The sequence below is a fragment of the Silene latifolia genome, chromosome 7, assembly GCF_048544455.1.
Source record: "Silene latifolia isolate original U9 population chromosome 7, ASM4854445v1, whole genome shotgun sequence".
Lineage (NCBI taxonomy): Eukaryota > Viridiplantae > Streptophyta > Magnoliopsida > Caryophyllales > Caryophyllaceae > Silene > Silene latifolia.
In genome coordinates this window covers 118,674,651-118,683,566 of record NC_133532.1, presented here as the reverse complement: position 1 = coordinate 118,683,566, position 8,916 = coordinate 118,674,651, and positions in this window count along the sequence as shown.

Below are 8,916 nucleotides of genomic sequence, written 5' to 3'. Positions count from 1 at the left end.
TTTTATTAAAACACGAGTTTGTTATAGCTACATCCCCTAAATCTTAACAATTATCTTTAAAAGTCTACCCTTAAAAAAGTATACTAATTTTCAAAAGATAAGTTTACTAATTTTGGAAAAAACACAAATTTGGCAATGTTCTACTACAAACATCAAAAGTTCATTTTTGCCTCGGTATTTGTGCGGCACTGTTAGCGGTTACATACACTCCCGTGTAAATACTTGAAAGGTACTATCTTTATACGACAATCCCGTTAGCATGTCCAATCTCGGAGAATCTTTATACGACAAGTGTAAATACCGACAATCTCCCACTTATACGTAAGGCATAAGTATTCATTTGCGCTACCTAATTGATTTAGAGTGTACAAATTGCAAATGAAATGAGCATAGAACGTCTGAGATTGAGGGTTTGAGGACTTTTATGAGGAAACTAATAATAGCGGGCCTAGCGGGCCGCCCATGAGCAATTTTGTTTAGTCCAAGCCCGTCCATTTATTCTAGCGGGCCGAATTTTCTTGTCCATTACCCGTTTAATTTTTGATTTTTCTTGTCCAAGCCCGCTATTTTAGCGGGCCGAATGAACTGGCCCGAACGGATCGGCCCGCACTTGATCAACTCTATTTTGAAAGGTGAGTTAAATGCTTGGAAAGTGGAGTAATTAAAACTCTCTCTAGTCCCAATATTTTTTGGTTCAGTATAATGCATTTCCAAAGCAAACACAGTCTCTTTAGAATACATAGATATACAAACTACTATAAATAAAAAGATTGCGTCAAATTTTCATACTATAAATTATGTCGTCAAAGTTAAGCAATAATGAAATATTACAGAATCACGGTTTGAAGAAGTCGGAAACTTGTTAGAAGTACCTTATGGCTTAATTATTTTACCGCGTACATTTTCCCTTTCAACTTGTATTGTTATAAAACGAAATTACGGACCAAACACACCTTAAAATGGTATTTAATATTTAAATTTTTGTCATATAAATTATTATTCAGATTATATATGTTTTTATTTTATACGAGTCAACAATCATTATGGTTGGTTCATGAAAAAAAAATTTGATATGAATATTTCTGAATTAAGTCAAATATTTTTTAATGGTATTATCAATTACCAATAGCTAAATTTTTAAAAGCAGTCAAAAATAACTTTTTGTATTCCACGACCAACTATATATGTTTGTCTTTCAAAAACAATTTATTCACTCCTACTAATACACAACAACAACAACAACAACAACAAAAAAAAAAAAAAATTAAAAAAAAAAACCTAACTTGTATTCCAAAAGAACTTGTACCATTTGCAAAGGTAATCCTCTGTCTTTCTTTTGTTTTCTTGTGTTCAATTTTCTAGTTATGGGTAATTAACGTCTAACGTGTCATTCTTGTTTGACATTGAAATTATGGGTAATTGATTTTGAGTGAGTGAGATGAGAACAAATGATAAAGATAAAATCGTAAAAAAAAAAACGTATGCGAAAGAGTAAAATTCGTATATGAAAAAGCACAATCCTATTGAAATTGTGAATAATTTTTGAGGTATTGGTAGAACTGTAGAAATTGAGATTATTAAGTTTACGGCATTTTCTGATGAAGGGTATGAGAATGGAAAATGTGTAACTAAATATGTTTAACGATGATTGAATGTTTAGGATTTTATTCACAATTAAAACAGTGATACAGGGCATGGTATTTATACAAACTAAGGACAAACTATATGTTTTTTGGTTCAGTAATTTAATGCATTTCCATAGCAAGCACAGTCGTTTATAATGCAGATACACGAAGTTCTCCTCCTTGGATTTTAACTGTTTTGAATTTTGCTTATTTCGATATTGTAGTTATGGCTTTTAAAGGTTGCGGGAAGTTGGATACATTAGCAGATACATATGATAGATTGGATGATCATGTAAAGGGGTTCATTGAGGATACAATAGCCTCAAATGGTCAAGCTAGTTGCTTGCTCCGTTTATTGAAGGTGGGGCAGAAAAGGAATGGTATTCCAACCCGTTTATGCCAAATTTTGATGGAAAAATACCAAATCAACGTCCAAGAGTTGGACTTCTATTCCTTTTATATTAATGACCAATGCATGAATATCACCCTTGAAGACGTTCTTTTTCTGACCGGGTTACCCATTGATGGAAAACCCGTTTTCCCAGCTTGTACCCGAGATGAGGGTGCATTTTTGAGATTATTCGGGATGAATGAAACAACCCTTAGCCTTTGTACATTAAAAGAGATTGCACTTGGACAGTCGCCAACCAAAACTAAGATTTATGCGCTGTTATTGATGGTCATAACTTGTATGATAGTACCATCTGGAGATGGACATTTGTGTCGCCCTTCATACGTCCAATTCATCGAGAATTTAGACGATGTAAATAGCTATGCGTGGGGCGCTGCATTGCTTTCATTCCTCTACTATGGGATGAAGCATTACGCTAAAAGAGGGAAGAAAACGTGCGACGGCAACATGTGGGTTCTGTTGGTAAGTAAAATTCCGAAAAATATTTCCCTTTTCTACTTAAATAAAATTCCGAAAAATTAAGATTCATACGTTTATTTTCATTCAAAAGACGTGTACCCGCACCTAAATCCGTGTCTGAGTAACATAGACCATGACTCCAGTTTGTTGATATTTTTAATTTTCTTTTATACAGGGGTTTTTCGTATACCAGTTACCACATCCCGAAACTGCGGGAAGAGCTTGATATTAACCTCAAGCAAGCGCAACCGCCAACCCCCTTGTTGTTTTCAGTTGTGAAGGCCTTACATAAGATAGGCCTAGACCATTATGCAACATATGAGCAGAAAACGGTTTCCATTTTAGATAATCTCCAGGACACGGTAATAATTTGCAAGCTTATCATTTTTTTGCACTCGCTTTCTTAGTTGAGTCAACTTTTAGTTGAACTGTTTTGTAATTATTTCTTTTATTTTTTTGTATAATACAGGACATGGATTGGCACCCATATACTGCGGAAATGCTGCCTGCTCAGCTCCATGACCAGATTCCTTATAGAACTCGTCTATCGCCTTTGTTCTGCTATAACTTTGTGGAACATCATCTTCCACATCGTTTAGCTAGACAATTTAAGGCATTCGAGGGGTTGAATTTGGATGGGGTCGGAGATGATCTTAAATTGATCAAGTTTAAGGCTAATAGGGGGAAGAGCGGCCCTAACCTTTCAAAGCATTATAATAACGAGCTCGCTATTTGGAACAAGAGACAATTAGTAGAGAGGTGCTGCAGCCCTAACAGCCCTCGCCATTCTGATCTCCGCTCTCCAATCCAAGATGAGACTGCCAACACTTCTTGCAATTCCTTCCACAATGACAGTCCCATCTGTGACAGCATGCATTACACTCATATCAGTTCTTCCCGCAATGGCAGCCCCATCCACAATGGCAGCCCAATCCATAATGATGATATGTCTGACGAGGCCGCTGAGAAGTCCATTACGAAGCCCAAGAAAAAGAGGCGTCGTGATTCGTGTAGGTTACGTTTCATCTGTTACTGAATTGGGGAAAAGGCCTATCAAAACACCAAAAAACGGCACAGAGAGGATGTTTAGCTGGTTGCGTAAAGGCATCTTTAACTTGGTAGCTGATGTTTCAAACTGTTGTGGATGTTAAAATGTTGGTTGTTGTGCATAGAACGATGTTTCATCTTCGTATTTTCGGACTGCCTTGTTCCAGAACTGTTTTCAGAGAATAAGAGTATTTACTTGTATGTGACAAGTCCCAACTCCTACAGTATTATTACGCATCTTCTCATTTTATTACGCCGTGTTTTTTGTTTCCCTGGCTGCTTCGTTTAAAATACGTATGAAATAAAAGAGTGGTCACACTTTCAAGTCTGAATTTTTCTTTAACGTATCGTAAACAGTATATCACAGTCACAACTTACAAGCTTGAAATTTACTGCGAATACCATGCTTTTGTTTCGTTAAAGACTTAAAAAGAAAATAATGGTTCCACCCTACTTGCTTGTTTGTATTCCATGAATTAATGTGATTGTTGTGACCATTCAGAAAAAGTGAATATGAAATGTGGGATAAATGCATGAAAGTGAATTAATTAAAACATCCTAGTCCCTAGATTTTCTGTTGCATTAGAATTATGCTTTTGTGAACTTAGTAACCTCATATTTCAATGTTATTTAGATCTTGGTTATTCCAGTTCATACTTAATTCATCCATGTTTCAAACATATGGAGTTCCCTGTTTGAAAGAAATTAAAAAATCATCATTCCCCAAATTTCGTTCGGCTTGCACGAGAAAGACCGCCATCGTAGTTGCGACCAACACACCCTTAATGGTATCCCTCAACTTTTTTTGTTTTCTCAATGGTATCCTTCATTGTTCGAAAAATGGGTACGAAAAAATACATAAATGTGTTGGTGTCAACTTTTATCTCATTTACCTAGCTTCAGAGGTAAAATATTTTCACAATAAATGTCAATTTTCGTCTTACTTGAATATTAATTAAACAGATTTCTTATCGGATCATTCAACGATTGTTGCTAAAAGTCATAAATAGAGTTGTCAATGATCTGAGCTGACTCGTAGGGTTATTGGAATCAGATCTGTCAAAGCTCGACTCGAAATCGGTCAAAACTGCTTCAGAGTCGAGGTTGACCAAATCCGAGCCGATTCCGAGCTTAGTAGAGCGTCGGATTGAAAGCTCATATACGCTCATTTTATTTTTTTTATTATTATTTCTGACATTTTACATTTTTTTTGTTCTTAATAAAATGTTATTTTAGCATTGGTGATTATATTTTTTATTATATTTGATAAGTATTTTATATTTGCATTTAGCTTAAATTTTATATTTACTTTTAATTTGTCTAAAAAGTTAAAGAAATTAAAAAAATAATAATTTAATAATCGAGATCGAGTCAAACTCGAGACTAATCCAAACCGGTTTAGAGCAATAATATTTGTTGCTCAGAGAATTCCAAACTGATACTGGTCTCAAACTCAAATTTTTGAGTCGGTTTCGAGTTCAGCCGGGAGGGCTTGGCCCAAAGCGGACAATATTGTACTATTATGGGTTGTGCACACAGATGCAACAGAGCCCAAGACGAGATATTCACGCTTCTGCATAATAAGTGGTACCAGAGCTCAAGGTTCGACTTAGGCTATGTTAGGGTGCAAATTCATGTCCCACATTGGTAGAATAAAGATGAAAACTCATCTTTATAAGTGTCTAAAAATATAATAGTACGAGGCTCTTTACGTAGTATGGTTTTTTATAATTCGGTAAATTAATCCCTTACATACTAATGATCTCTACTTTATTAGTGGTTACGTCTCCGGAATATGTTATGCACGGGGTATACTCGACAAAATCAGATGTGGAGTACTGATCTTAGAGATCATCAGCATTTCCTGAACCAAGCTATGGTGATAATCTTGTAACTTAAATAAGTTATATTATTATCAGGCTTGGAAATTATGGCGACGCCAGCATAAGACATTCATGCGCGAGCGATGAAGTGACGAGATGTGTGCACTTGGGTTTATTGTGTATCCAAGAGGCGGTCGAGGCAAGGCCGACAATGGCCACGGTGGTCCTGGCATTGGAGAGTAACAATTTTACTCTTCTGGTTCCAGGACAACCTGGTTTTCTTCAACAAGACCACAAGAGATTCGAACATTGACAATGACATTGTAACAACTCATTCGTTAAATGATGTTTCTGTGAGCGAAATTAAACCTAGATAGATTGATAAAAATTCAACACCATTTCCCTAAAAAAAAAAGAAAAAATATTCATCACCATCATCATGCTAGAAAGCTTGAATGAGATTTATACAATACTGCACACTACATTGTCTAATTGTTGTACTTCTTTTGAACGGTCCATGAGTTTAATGGGCCTTAATATAAAAGCCCATGGAGCCAAAAGACAATTATCCAATGAGTTTTTTCCAATACTATTTTTTTATAAGGGTTTTAAGATGAATTGAAGTATATGAGATAAGGTGACTTTTTAATAATTTTATTTATTTACATATCCTTACTTATTCTCTCATTCTCAGTTATTTATTTACCCTTAGTCTTTTACCTAAAGACAAAGAAGAGACAGTCATACATATATGGATGACTACATTACTTTTTCATAGCATTTTAATAAGTATAGAAAGGTAAAAAAATGAATAAAACACTCTACAATAGAGTATGCAAAAACTTTAAATATATGGCCTTTCACTAAGTTATTGCAATAAGTCTCATTATTTGTGACCTCTCAGAACCCCTCTCCCACTTGGCCTCCCTCTAACCCCCCCCCCCCCCCCATTTGAAGCTTGTCAGCTTGTGAAGAAAAGTGTCCATCACAAATGACAATTTGTGTGAAGTTATTAAGAGACCACTTTGTTATACCTCTTTATATTTTTTTCATACCCATTGTACTACACGTTATGACTCACAATGTCTCTTTCATTTGACACGTGTTATTATAACAATCGTACATATTTTATCATATATCGTAACCATTTTTATTACTCTCATTTTAAAGTATACGTACTTGTTTTATTACTTTTAGACCTGAAAATTACACTCAAGATTGATCGGGAAATATATGAACTAATAATCGATCACCTGATATGAGTAACCAGATTATTATCTAAAACACTCAATCCAAACTAAACCGAAATTAGATTGAATTCAATTTACCCGAAATAGATCTGATAAGAGACCTAATTTTTTTTTTCTCGCAAAAACACTCTAAATATAATAGTTTTTCTGCCAATTCTTAATTTATTAATGATATTTTAAATTGAATCAGTACATTAAATTTAAAAAATTGAAGTAATATTATCCCAGTTTTTTAAAACCCGTGCAATACATCATTTTAACTCAAAGCGTTATACAAGCGGGATAACTAACTACCCATTGAAGAAGTTCATTGATAAGCTTAAAAGATTAGTGTTTCAAGAAATTGAAAGTAAAACTCATGTCAACAAAGTGTATGTAGTTTCTTTACTAGAACCTTTTGTGATTCGTATGTGTGAGGCCTAAATGCAAAGGAAATAACTTGTATTGATCTGTGGGCCAAATATATGTACTCTGCCGAGTTACCGTCAATAACCGCTCCTAGCTAAGTTTTGGGCCGGGTGTTAACACCTCGAGATCAAGAAAATGATGACTCTAAACTCAACCAAATTGATATCGACCCAACTTGATCCAAACCCAACTTAATTAAATTAGTATAAACCATTAATGCGACTTACCGAAATAAATGCGATCGAAATAAACATGAAACTATAACCATAGTCAATCCGACAAAATCAAACCAATCAACCCGATCTAAAATCGGTCGTTGTGTCGTGGTTGTTGCGTTGTTGTTGTGTTTGTGTGGCAGAGTATATGCGGCAAACGGTTGGTGTATACAGTTTGTTGGTTGTTGTTATATTGCAGCTATCTGTGATTGATTGTCTCTGGTTCTCGAGGTGCGTCCTCGGCTGAGTGGAGTCACTTGCGGGAATGGCTTCACGCCCTAATTTCGCCCTCCGTGGAACCCGCTACGGGAGGGGATGTGCACATTAATGGGACAGGATTATCGCTCGGTATGATGAGTGGGGCTTAGGTGGGAACGGCTGCGGTCCCCCACTGGCAGGGCTGGTCCAGTGGACAGTCGGTGACGGAGATTGATTGGAGTGAGTATGATTGTGTGTGACTGGTTGTGTTTAGTTTTGTGTTGACGGTTGATGTTGGTTAATGTTGTATCTTGTCTCAGTACTGACCTTGTGTGGTTGTCTTGTTTGTTTATGTGTCTGCTGTGATCCCTTATGGTGAGCAGTCAGTCTTAGCAGGTGTTGATGTGATTGATAGCTGGAGTCCTGGCGAGGATGAGTCGTCATGAGTTCTCTAAATCTGTAAAATGAGTGTAATATTATTATCAAAGAAAACTCAAATAAATTATGAACTTGGAAATAAAAGACGAAGCATGAAAACGAATTAATTCACATTAACCATATAAACATTGCAAAGTGAGTATAATACTCCCTCCATACCACACCAATGATAACATTGACTTTTTCACAGTTGTCGAGACACGTTTTGCAACGTGAATATCTTTAGTTACACATTATTAAAAATTATAAAAATTTGATATTCTTATAGCATTCATGACGATAAATCAAACAAGATCTCACATGACAATATTTTGTCTTATAGATTAAGAATAATATCGAAGATTCCCTACAATCATGAATAGTGTCAATATTCTCAATGTTACCATTGGTGTGGTATGGAGAGAGTATGACATTTGAAGCTCAAAAAAAAAAAAGATGGAGAGCCGACACATGGAGTATGGAGACACGTGGGAGTTGGTGGATGAGAATAGAAGTTAAGGTATGAGTTGGTAAACATGGAAATAATTTTTTTTGGGAAGGTTAGATTATCCAATCTTAAAATATGTGGGGGTATCTTTGTCCATCAAATAAATGTTACGCAAATCTTATGGAAGACATTCCCCTTTTTTATATAGGTAATAGGATATGAATTTTCGATTTGGTTTGGGACTTTCCGCCACATTTGAGTAAACCGGATGGGTGCGACCGGGTAAAATTAATCTGATCTGAACTCAAAATTGACCCGAACTCATATAATTCAACCTAAATATTTATTATTGCAAATTGTCCACAAATAACTTAAGTAATATGGAGTAATGCTTAACCCAAACTCAAAATGATCCGGCCCGACCCGACACAAAGTCTACAGAGCCGATCCGAACCCGACCAGAAATTGACCCACTCAACCCGACCTGATTGACATGCTTCCTCTTTTGCTGTTAATATAGACGTGGTCTTCCTTGAAAGTGGTGTTCCGGGTGTAATTCCGAAGCAGTTATTTGTTACCACTCGTAGCTTGTAGAATGACGTCTTTGATTGAAT